The sequence below is a fragment of the Gymnodraco acuticeps genome, unplaced genomic scaffold, assembly GCF_902827175.1.
Source record: "Gymnodraco acuticeps unplaced genomic scaffold, fGymAcu1.1, whole genome shotgun sequence".
Classification (NCBI taxonomy): Eukaryota; Metazoa; Chordata; class Actinopteri; order Perciformes; family Bathydraconidae; genus Gymnodraco; species Gymnodraco acuticeps.
The window spans coordinates 2,565,858-2,577,868 of record NW_022992206.1 but is presented as its reverse complement, the minus strand read 5'-3'; positions in this window follow the sequence as shown (position 1 = coordinate 2,577,868).

Genomic DNA, 12,011 nt, shown 5'->3' with positions numbered 1-12,011 from the left:
CTTAAAATGACGTTATCATTGGAAACAATAAAAGCTAATTGTTTTGATGTAGAATCTATCAATTGAATTGTTAGAGCAGAACAGAATGGTCGTATTGTAGCCTGAGTACCGTGCAGCCTCTAGTTTCACCAGGTGGAAACATTGTCCATATAATGTGAATACATGTAGAACTAGACATTAAGAGGCCCCTGACATTTAGGCCTATTTTAAAAAATAGTAGGGGCTTTTAACAGCTTGCCAACCTACAGGCATCCTCTGCATAGCAGTATGAATAGCCTTAAAAAAACAACCCACTCTGCGGTAACGAGAGTCATATTTCTGAACCAAATGCCCTAAGTTAAGCCGTTAGTCCCATCTGACTGACCCAAGGGTTGGTGCTGGTGTGACCGGGAGGCTTCCAGGTGTTCAAAGCTTTCAGTTCATGGCTTGGTGGGGGGAGTGGCCCACGTGAGACAGTATTGTTCAGTCTGAGGAGCGGCATTGTCTCTGGAAGCAGGTAATGGTGTCCATTCTCAGACCAGACCATTAATGTCATTTCATGTAGAGCAGCCATAGCATCTCTGTGACTGCACTCAGCCGGACTGTCAGAACTGGGTGATTCTTAGTGAAGCCGTCCAAGGCCATAGACAGAATGGAACCACGTACCAACAAAAGGGACACAAGGTCATCAATGTCTCTCTTTACCATTGGCCTAATTGCACAACAAATTAGTGGGAAAAATGTGGAGCACTAATCCATCATGTGGAATGTTGAGTTCATCTAAATAATTCCTTATGGGTTGAAATCAAATTAACATTAGAACTAAAGTCAGTCATAATTGGACTTTGCACGGATCCGAATCTAAGCAATACACCATTTCCCCAGCTCTGTAATGAAAAGGATAACAAGATTAGGTACATTACAGGAGTGTTCCACACCCAAACATGCACACTTATCTTATTCTAGTAGAGATTAGAGGACAAGGTCTAATGTTGTGAACAAAATGATCAAGTCAAAGTTATTTTGTTTATTGTTATGTACCTAATTTAATTTAATAATTAATCTTGAATTACTAATAACTTTAAAGAAGGCAACAATTTGCAATTTGGATGAAGTGATTACTCATCCAAAGTGTGTGTGTGTGTGCTTGCCTGCCCAAGGTTTCAAACATTTGGGACAGCACAGCAGTGAGAATGTTATGAGAACCAATCTGTTGTTTATACTAAACTCGAAGGAAGCTAGACTGGAACATTTTAAATAAATCAAAACACTTGCACATTAATTAAATACATTTCACATTTAGCTCGAGCTGGGTTCAATACTTTTCTTTATGGTATTTAAAATTGGGCTCGAGTAGAACCCCTGGATTTGGCTTGCAACACAAAGTGATACTGATCTCTGTAGGACTTGGGAGTGTTATGATTCAAAGTGCCTGTGAAAGAGAGGCCCTTGGAAAACAACACCTATTTTGTAACTGTAATTACTTATTTTAAAGAAATTGCAACGTTATACTTTTAAAGAATTGCTCAATTAATTTAACACATTTATTATGCACACAATAAAAACTTCAACAAATATATTGATCCTGGCTTAACCAGCAACCTTTACTCTGTTGTTCATAAACTATGTTTCAGAAAACTTGTCAGTAGTTTAACAACTATTTTAATTTTAGTAATGTCTATAGAGACCAATTGGTTGATACTAGAAATAATTTGGAGCAGTTTAATAAAGAATGTTAAACTATTTTTAAAACTGTAATTGAACTTCAACTTATATTAATTACCTGATTCCAGTGGCCAGTTGGAACAGAATAATTAACACAGTTTCCATTTTGCAGCAACAGCGCAAAAGGTTTCAACAACAATTAGTATTATGTCTGAGTCTTGTCATGCTTATCTGCTTTGTTTCGGAATGTGTTCAATACATTACGTTTTTATTCATTATTACTATACAATACATAGATTAAGAATAAATGAAACAAATAATACAACATTGACCTAAAACCAGATTTTGCAACTTTGATCTCCTCAGGCAGGTCTCTGAGGGTCTCGGGGCGCAGGACGGGCATAGGGTTTATGCAAGGTCACAAAGATATCTTAACATACCAGCAATACCATTTAAGAATGGATTATTAAAGCAATATCATCTTATTTTCTTCTTACACCTAGCGCTCACCCTGAACAGTGTGCTTCTTGTTTACATTTTCCCCTGCACTCAGAGGCAGGACATAAAAACACTTTTTATTTTTCTCAGGTCATTTACTTTTGGTGAGATAATTAAAGTTTAGTTCATTTTACCCTGTCTATGGACTGATTAATTATTGTTACAAAACATACACAAGACGGCGGGACAAACCAATATAGACCCCCATACAAACAATCAGACAAACAAAACATGAACTCTTAATAAACACCAGCGCGACAGCAAAGCTCATCCAGCTCAATTTAGTCCGGATTTTAGAGATCTTAGAGGGGGTGGGAATTCTCTCCAGTGCGGCGTTTTCTCACGCCTCACCCTTGCATACAAGTGATTTATCGGTGCCTAAAAGCCGTCCAAGAACGATAACTAGCTTATCCTCTTGCGACAACCACTAGGCTATTTGTTTCTAGTGGCGCTGTGCCCCCCCGATCGGAGCCCACAGACTTTTCCCCTGCCCTTTCTCTCCAAACAACAGCTCAGTTGACTGTAGTCCGTACGACCAGCCTATATCTACTCGCCATCGAGTTCACCTCAAGGTGAAACACAGTTTGCCTATGCTTGCTTGCCACTACACACCTCTGATCAATTAGCCTATAATTTTATGTATGCACTCCTGACCGCCACCTGTTCCAGAGAGCCGTAGCACATCGGGTGATGCACGCACTTCGCGCTGGCCCGTCTAACCATGAGAAAAGCGGTCCTAAACAACGAGTGCTTTTAGACCGTCCCGTTTGAAGGACGGTGGTGCCGTGAGTTAAAGCCTATAGGCAATAAGCTGTGACTTTCTCCCTCTCAGCCTGCACTGCTCCAGCCCCACACACACGCAGGGAGGTTTTACACACACACGCAAGGCTGCAGCTGGAGCCGTGTTTTTACAGAGAGGTGATAGCAGTAAATATCTCTGGCTGCTTATTTTCAACTGCTATGTTTGGCCGCTAAGACCCTCAAAATCCGGCGATTTGTCCAATACAAATCTTTTACATTGCTTTCAATTCACACAGAAGCTCCACTTCACTGATGCCCTTTCTTTAAGGTATCTCTAAACATGAGCTGTGTATGCCTGTATGGCACTTCCGTCCCGAGCAGCATACACAGAGGAAATAAGCCAGGACTGAGTCCCCAGACACTGATCTCCTGGGTTTATCATCCCCAAATGTTCATTAACCAAAAGGAAACGCAGCCGATCAGTTTCACAGGTAATTTTAGGATACCGTCAATCACAGATTCTGGTAAGGCAATGTCCAAAGTAGATTTGAAAATCACACTTACCAGCTCTGTAGATTTATTGGCATCCTGCCGACAACGCCAATTTGTAGAGGAAACTTCTGTGTAGCTATGCAGTGGGAGTCACCGACTCAGGAAGGAGACACGGGAAGAGCAGTAGCTTTGATGTCAAACACATGATGGTTTATTTGGAGTTAACGGCCGGAGGATTCACATCACAAGTCCAAGAGTCAGAGGTTCTGACTTCACGGTAGAGTTGCCACATCAATTCTGGAGAGCCTCTCTCTTGCCAGCCCATCTAACTGGTTTCGCAGAGAGTAAACAACATATTTGAGAAGATAGCCTAAACAGTGTGGGAACACTGAGCTACTTGCCTCGGACACCTATGACCTCGAAGATTTCACCTTGGAGTCCACAAATACAGAGAAGGAAGTGTCCCAGTGTACCCACAACACAGACCATCTGTGACCCAGTATTGACCGGTCACAGAATGGGAACAATAACATTATTGGCTAAGCAGCCTGTGTCCTTAAAGAAGGTAAACAGACATCAAGGTTTGTCCTGTATGTCACATCTTGGCGTCTATGACAATTATTTCCATAACAGATAGGAGAATTCAAAAGGACTTAGGAGAAGAGACTGCGGTACTTTAGAGAATCCGAATGCACTTTCACTATCCGACGTGTTTATGATGCGCCAGCGGACGTCATTGTGTGCGTCTGCTGATGTGGGGAAACTATGGAAACTACAGTTTTCTATACAGCGGACTACAACATGGATGTATAAGAACGACGGACTCATCTAGAGACTGCACCGTGCTCTGATGCTGTTGCTTTATGCTTTATGAACAACAGAGAAACATATTCTTCATAACCAAAGTTGGAATTGAAATAAAAAAGTGAAACTTATGCTCATCACCCTCTCCCTCCGGTCCACATTAATACAAATGATCCCAATACGTATGATTGTATGAACTATGAAAATATCTTTAAATCAATACAAATGTATTTATTATAAACGTTAGTCTTTAACACCTATCACTGTGTATATCACCATTCAAACATCTTTTAAAAGATGAACAAACCCCACACAGCTCAGTGAAATGTTGACTTTATTTGATAATTTCAGTAAAAACTAACGTTCATATTTCTCTCTTTGATTATAATACTGATGAACGTTCAAAACAAAGCACTTTGGCAACTTACCACATACGTTTTAAAATGCTTAATAAGCACCGTAACTTTCATGATATAATTTCTCCGTCATAATCGGTTGTTTCCGCTGTTTTTAAGAAGACAATAGACATGAAAGCCGTTATTCAAAATAAATAACGGAAGCTTTTGGCATATGTTTTTCAACGACTATGCGCTCTTGAAACCCTTTCTTATTATTTATGATGTCATATTTTCAAGACATCCTTTTTAGTTTTACAGCTTGATGAAACCTTTTTGTTTGACATCAGCCATTATAGATAATATGGCCATCTGAGTGTGTGTGGTACTGTTTGTGGTTTGTTTTTAACTGTTTAATACAGTTAATTATTCAAAATGTCAGAGTTCCTTATTTTGAAACTGAAACTTGCACTACTGTTCAAAAATAAATAACAACAAACCTGGAATTATGCATTTGGGACTTTTTTTGCTTTTTCTTGTTGTACCGAACCCGTACCGAACCGTGACCCCCAAACCGAGGTATGAACCGAACCGTGACTTCTGTGAACCGTTACACCCCTAGGACATATCATGCTATATTTGAACAATATATTGTAGGGCCATACCTATATAAAGTATATAAATAGTTTTTTTTTCAAAATACCTAACCGATCCTGCATTTTAGCCATTCCTCATTTCGCTCTATTTGCTCTTTCCAGCCCTGTTTTTGTAGGGAGCTGATTCTGTGAGCTGCACCACGCCCCCCTGCAGGAGAGGGGAGCGTGCTTTGAGATCAGCTGCTGGGCTGCAGCGGGGAGCAGAGGGGGAGAAAAAGAGATCTCCGTCCTCCGTGTTTTATTCTGATATGATTATATAGAGTCATTATTCATTTGTTTTAAAGCTCAATAAATAACAAAGAATACCTTTGACCGGCACTTTTCTAATTTTGTCCGGAAGATTTAAACTTTAACGGACACTGTTCCCTCTTAAAATACAAACAAACATGTTACTTTACCAGCAGAGAGAAAATTGATTATTAAATTATTAATCTGACTAATAAAGAGCAATTTGATTATTAAGTATTATTCTGTTGATCGATGTCATTACATTTGGTGAAAAACACATAATGACTTGTTTATGACTCGTTTTGTCAGTTTAGGACTTGGACTTGACTTGAACTTGCCCAACCTGACTTGAGACTCGACTTGGACTTGAGCGCAAAGACTTGAGACTTGACTCGGACTTGCAAAACAATGACTTGGTCCCACCTCTGGATCCTGGTGGCTGCAGGCTGTGGTCGGGGAGAAACAGCAGGATTGAGGCTGTGTCATGTGTTCCTGACTTAATAAATGCCCACACCGGGTTGTATTTTGGACGTTCTGCCTCTGCCTCCTTGCTTGGTCGGGCCGCTCAATTGTCAGCTTCACAGTGACGTAAAGAGTGCAAGAGTCACGTTTCTGACTGTTGCCTGTCAGTTCCGTTGCCTGTCAGTTCCATTGCTATGGTTCGGTTGTTATGTATACTGAAATGAGAGCCGGTATAATTCCATGCGCGAAAACAAAATAAAATTGGAATACTGTGGTTACACGTTATTGGACATAATTCACCTTGCTTATTGTGTTGCCACGCGGACCCTTTAGTGGGGAACACCTGTAGCTTTAGCTGCCATTCCTGCTAGCTCATCAGGCCGAGCAGTGCATGTGTTAACCTCTGATAGTAATGGATAATAAAGATTGGAACTCCATTCTTAATACACCGCCTCCGACTCTCTTTTCACGGCACTACACTGGTGACCCTGACTTTTCCGAGAAAGTTTCCGGAAAATTAACGAACATGGCTGAGCGCGATGTTTTCATAAAGCTGCCGGAATTCTGGGAGCACGCCGCGGAGGCATGGTTCGCACACGTGGAGGCACATTTCGCCTGCCGACAGGTCCGTGACGGGGACCTGAAATACTACCATGTGGTAGCAGCGCTGGGGAGCTCCACGTCGTCCAGGTTGGTGGGATTTATCACAGACCCCCCACACCATGGCAAATATGAGGCGATTAAGGCCCTTCTCCTTAAGACATTTAGCTTATCTGCTAAGGAGAGGGCCCGCCAGATACTTGACATTCAAGGCCTAGGAGACAGCAAGCCTTCCCAGCTAATGGAGAAAATGCTAAATCTGCTAGGGGGGGAAGATCCCCGGATATTATTCACGGAGATTTTCCTGCGTCACTTGCCTCCCCGGGTCCAGACGGCGCTGGCCAACACGCCTGTCACGGAGCCCCGTGCCTCGGCTGAGGAAGCAGATCGTTTTTTCCTGGCTACACAACAGCCCGGTGCAGAGACGTTAGCCGCGACGCTCAGCGGCCCACCTGCAGTCAAGAAAGCGTAGCGGAGGCAGGACACGGCTGTATCGAGCCAGCGTGGAGACACCGGAGAGTGCTTTTACCACGCACGTTTCGGGACAATGGCGAAGAAATGTCCCGTGCAGCTACAAACCCCCGGGAAACGGAGGGGCCGGCGCTCAGTAGTGGCCCTGAGCGTCGGCGGCATGTGCAGGCTCCTCTTCGTCAGCGACAGCGTTTCGGGGAGCCTGTTTCTGTGTGACACGGGCGCTCAACGGAGCGTAGTTCCAGCGTCGAGTGAAGACGTTACCCGGGGTGGGCACGGACCGCGATTGACGACGGCTAACGGTGGTCCCATTCGCACGTACGGCGTGAGGCCTATGTGTTTGTGCATCGGAGGACAGCGTTTCAGCTGGGATTTTGTGACAGCGGACATTTCTTTTCCCCTCCTCGGAGCGGATTTTTGTGTGCTCATGGACTCTTAGTGGACGTTAAGAATAGGCGTTTGGTTGATGCCTTAACGTTTTCTTCCCTCGTGTGCACACTTGGCAGCGCAGCATATGTCGGGCTCGCTGTCGGGGGCAGACACGTTTCTCAGACTGTTGGCAGAGTTTCCAGACCTGTCGCTGCCCACCTTCTCTGCGCTTACCACTAAGCATGGCGTGGAGCACCACGTCACTACCGAGGGGCCTCCTGTCTACGCCAGGGCCCGGCGGTTGAACCCTTCTAAGCTGGCTGTAGCAAGGGCGGAGTTCGCAACCATGGAACGCCTGGGCATTGTCCGCCGCTCCGACAGTCCTTGGGCTTCTCCCCAGCACGTCGTCCCCAAACCGAACGGCGGGTTCCGCCCGTGCGGGGATTACCGCCGACTCAACGACGCCACTACGCCTGACCGCTATCCGGTGCCGCACATTCAGGACTTTTCGGCGCATCTGGCCGGTACGGGGGTATTTTCCAAGGTGGACCTGGTGCGTGGATACCACCAGGTGCCCATGCACCCTCTGGACATTCCCAAGACAGCAGTGATTACGCCTTTTGGACTTTTTGAGTTCCTGCGGATGCCTTTTGGACTCAAGAATGCTGCTCAGACGTTCCAGCGCCTGATGGATTCGGTGCTGCGGGACCTGCCGTTTGTGTTTGTCTACCTCGACGACATACTCGTCGCCAGCGCTTCAGTGCAGGAGCACCTGTCCCACCTCCGAGCCCTTTTCACGCGGCTCAACGAACACGGATTAATCATCAATCCTGCAAAGTGCCAGTTCGGGTTGTCTGACATTGATTTTCTGGGGCACCGCGTCACAAAGGGCGGTGCGGCACCTCTGCCGGCGAAGGTGGAGGCTGTTGAGGCTTTTCCTCGCCCGCTCACAGCCCGGTCGCTCCGTGAGTTTCTGGGGATGGTGACCTTCTACCACCATTTCATCGCCCGGGCCGCACACATCATGCGGCCGCTGTATGAAGCATTGAAGGGCAAGACCCCCGTCCAGGCAATCGACTGGACGGCAGAGGCGAACGTCGCTTTTGCTGAGGTCAAGACCGCGTTGGCTCAGGCGGCTTTGCTGGCACACCCATCATCTACGGCTCCCATCTCCATCACCACGGACGCGTCGGACTACGCGGTCGGCGCGGTGCACGAGCAGTGGGTGGAGGGCGCTTGGCAGCCGCTCGCCTTTTTCAGCCGCCAGCTGACGCCCAGAGAACGCAGGTACAGCACTTTTGACCGTGAGCTCCTGGGTCTTTATTTGGCCGTGCGGCACTTCCGTTTCATGCTGGAAGGCCGGGAGTTTACGGCGTTTGTCGACCACAAGCCACTCACTTTCGCCATGTCTAAAGTGGCAGAGCCTTGGTCGGCACGTCAGCAGCAGCAGCTTTCCTACATCTGAGTTCACCACAGACATTAAGCAAGTGGCTGGCAAGTCGAACCTGGTTGCAGATTGCCTCTCCAGAGTCGTCATCGGAGCCGTCCAGTTGGGCCTGGACTATACCCGCATGGCGGCGGACCAGGTCACAGACCCCGGCGTCCAGGCTCTGAAGGTGGAGGGCGCGGGGCTGCGCTTGGAGGACGTGGTGTTCGGCGACGCGGGCGTTACCCTCCTGTGTGACGTCTCCACAGGCCTGTCGCGGCCAGTCGTTACCGCCAGCTGGAGGCGCTCTGTGTTCGAGGCAGTGCACGGACTGTCACACCCCGGCGTTAAGCCTTCGGTGCGCTTGGTGGCCGCGAAGTTCGTCTGGCATGGGCTGAAAAAGGACGTGAGGACTTGGGCTGGTGAGTGCGTGGCTTGTCAGCGCGCTAAGGTGCACCACCACACAAAGGCCCCTTTGGAGCGTTTCCTGGTGCCTGAGAGGAGGTTTGACCACGTCAACATCGACCTGGTTGGTCCATTGCCCTCCTCTCAGGGCTTTTCCTACCTCCTCACCATGGTGGACAGGACGACCCGTTGGCCGGAGGCGGTCCCGCTCGTTTCGACGTCGGCCGCAGACGTTGCCCGGGCCTTCATTGCAACGTGGGTGTGTTGTTTTGGCACCCCGTCGGACATTTCCTCAGACAGGGGCTCTCAGTTCACGTCCGAACTCTGGAACGCCGTGGCAGGCGGTTTGGGGGTTAAGCTGCACAGGACTACCGCTTACCACCCTCAGGCTAACGGCCTCTGCGAGCGCTTCCATCGCTCCATGAAGGCGGCCCTCAAAGCCGGCCTTAAAGATCAAATGCAAAGCTTCCAAATATGCTACATTTTTATAGAAATGTTGTTTTTAAGACTGCCTGTATTTTTTATTTTATTTAAATCGAGATAATACACCCCAAAAAAAGCTTTTTATTGATCCAAAACTCGACCCAAAGCCGTCTGAATTTCTGACATGTCATTCCCAGCAGCCTCCGCGCGCGTGACGTAATAGTGGCCAAACAGTCTCTGGACCAAATATCCCGACTCGGCAGTCTCGGTCACATTTTTTTCGAAAAGAAAACTGAATTAACATGGGTTATTGTTGAGCTTTTTGTTGTACGAACGGTGCGGGATCTGGGAGAGTTTTACATGCATTTCCCAAAGACCAAATCATCCGCAAAATTTTTATTTTTTTCAGTGAATCGTGTTGGATGGCAACCGACAAAATGGAGCAAGTTGTGTTCTGACCACTTCGCGTGTGATGCATACGACGTTGATCCTGCTATCATGAAGTCTGTTGGTGGAGAAGCATTAATAGCACGTCGGAGGCTGAAACCCGGAGCCGTCCCCTCCACATTTCAGCACAAGAAACCACTGAAAGAACGAAAGAGCCGGGCGATGCAGAAACGCCAAAGAATTGAGGTAAACAACTTTTGATTAGATTTCAAAGCGCACGGAGCACAGCAGATAACGCAGATAACGGAATTGCAGTTTTATTGCTTATAGAGGTGGGCACCGTTAGATTCTGTGTCTTTACGATCATAAACAATGTGTTGGATGTGGAGCTAGGATAAGTAATAAGGGCGCTAGGAGTGATAGGTTAGCATTTTTCGCTCGGGGCTAATTCACTGTTAGCATTGTAGTTTATCTGCAGTTCATTCATCGCTCCTCCACTCATAACGGAAAATGTCGAACGTCTATACAGTCGGTGATGCAGACTTCTTCTCCCATCTCTTCCTTCACTTTCCCATAGTTGTGGCAGCACTTGTTTTCTCGGCTTGTATGCATGGTCTGGCAGTTTCCACATCTACACCAATTCTCAGCACCCTCGGCCTCTTCCTCAGATGGCAAACTTGAATCATCGCCATCAGCACTTTCATCGGTGATATCAGGTGACGTTTCCTTGTATTTCCTCTTCGACATCAGAGGCTCGTATAGATATGGTTGGATGTCGACAACATACTCCAGATATTGGGTGGCCTCCGACTCAGAATCAGACATGATAGACGAAACTAAGTTGTACTATCGGCGGAAGCCGCTGTGAGCCGCTGCGAGCATTTTTCACTCGGGGCTAATTCAGAGGCTCACTCAGAGCGCCTGGACTTTATTTTTCTAAACCTCTCTAAAAAGGTCAAATTTCACTTGTTTACATCAATCTTGATACAGGGTACTTATTATATGTTATAGTTTGGATTCCTAAAGCTTTTAGTCTATAGTCTACTCAGAATCAGACATGATAACGAAACTAAGTTGTACTATCGGCGGAAGCAGCTGTGAGCGATAAGCCAAGGTTTGTTTGTTTGGCCACTGTGACGTCACGCGACGCCATCTTGCGGAGGAGCGCCTGAGAAAATAAATCGTCGGACTTGGTGTTGGGGGTTGAACAAAATAAATATTGCGCATTGCCAGACGCATATTATCTCTGATTTTAATACTGCAATATCTTAGATAGTGTTGTAGCTATATGATTTCGATTGTACTGGCAATTATAAAAAAACCTTTGCATTTGATCTTTAAGGACGGGAATTGGGTCGACAAGCCGACCTGGGTGATGCTGGGCCTGAGGACTGCGCCTAAAGAAGACCTGCAGTGCTCTACGGCTGAGATGGTCTACGGGCAGCCGTTGAGAGTTCCAGGGGATTTCCTCCCTAACGCATCGGCTCCCTGGTCGGCGTCGGCCCAGCGGGCTTTCCTGCAGGACGCCGCTGAGGCCTTCGCTCCGATCCCTACTACTCAGCACGGTACTCAGGTGTCCTAGGTTCTCGCAGAGCTCCGCTCGGCGGAGCACGTGTTCATCCGGCATGACGCGCACAGAGGCCCCCTGCAGCCCCCTTATGATTGGCCTTTCCGGGTCTTGGAGCACGGGGACAAGCACCTGGTGGTCGACCTGGGTGGCAAGGCCGAGCACGTCTCGGTGGACCGGGTGAAGGCTGCTCACCTGGACTTGGACCAGCCTGTGGTGCTGGCTCGACCTCCGCGACGGGGCCGCCCCCCGGCCTCGTCCCCTGTCACGGATTTAAGACCTGTTGTTCCGGTCCCTCCCCTTCCGGGGTCCGCACAGGCGGAAGTATCTTTTCCGACTCCCGTGCTCAGGAGTCGTGGGGGTCGGCGTGTCGTTCCTTGTGTTTTGTTATCTTGTTGCTAGCTGTGCAGTTTGGCACTGCATATAGATATGAATTGGACATGCTAACTAGCCACAATGCTTCCATCGTTTATTTGTGTGCTTCAGAGAAAGAGCTGAGGAAG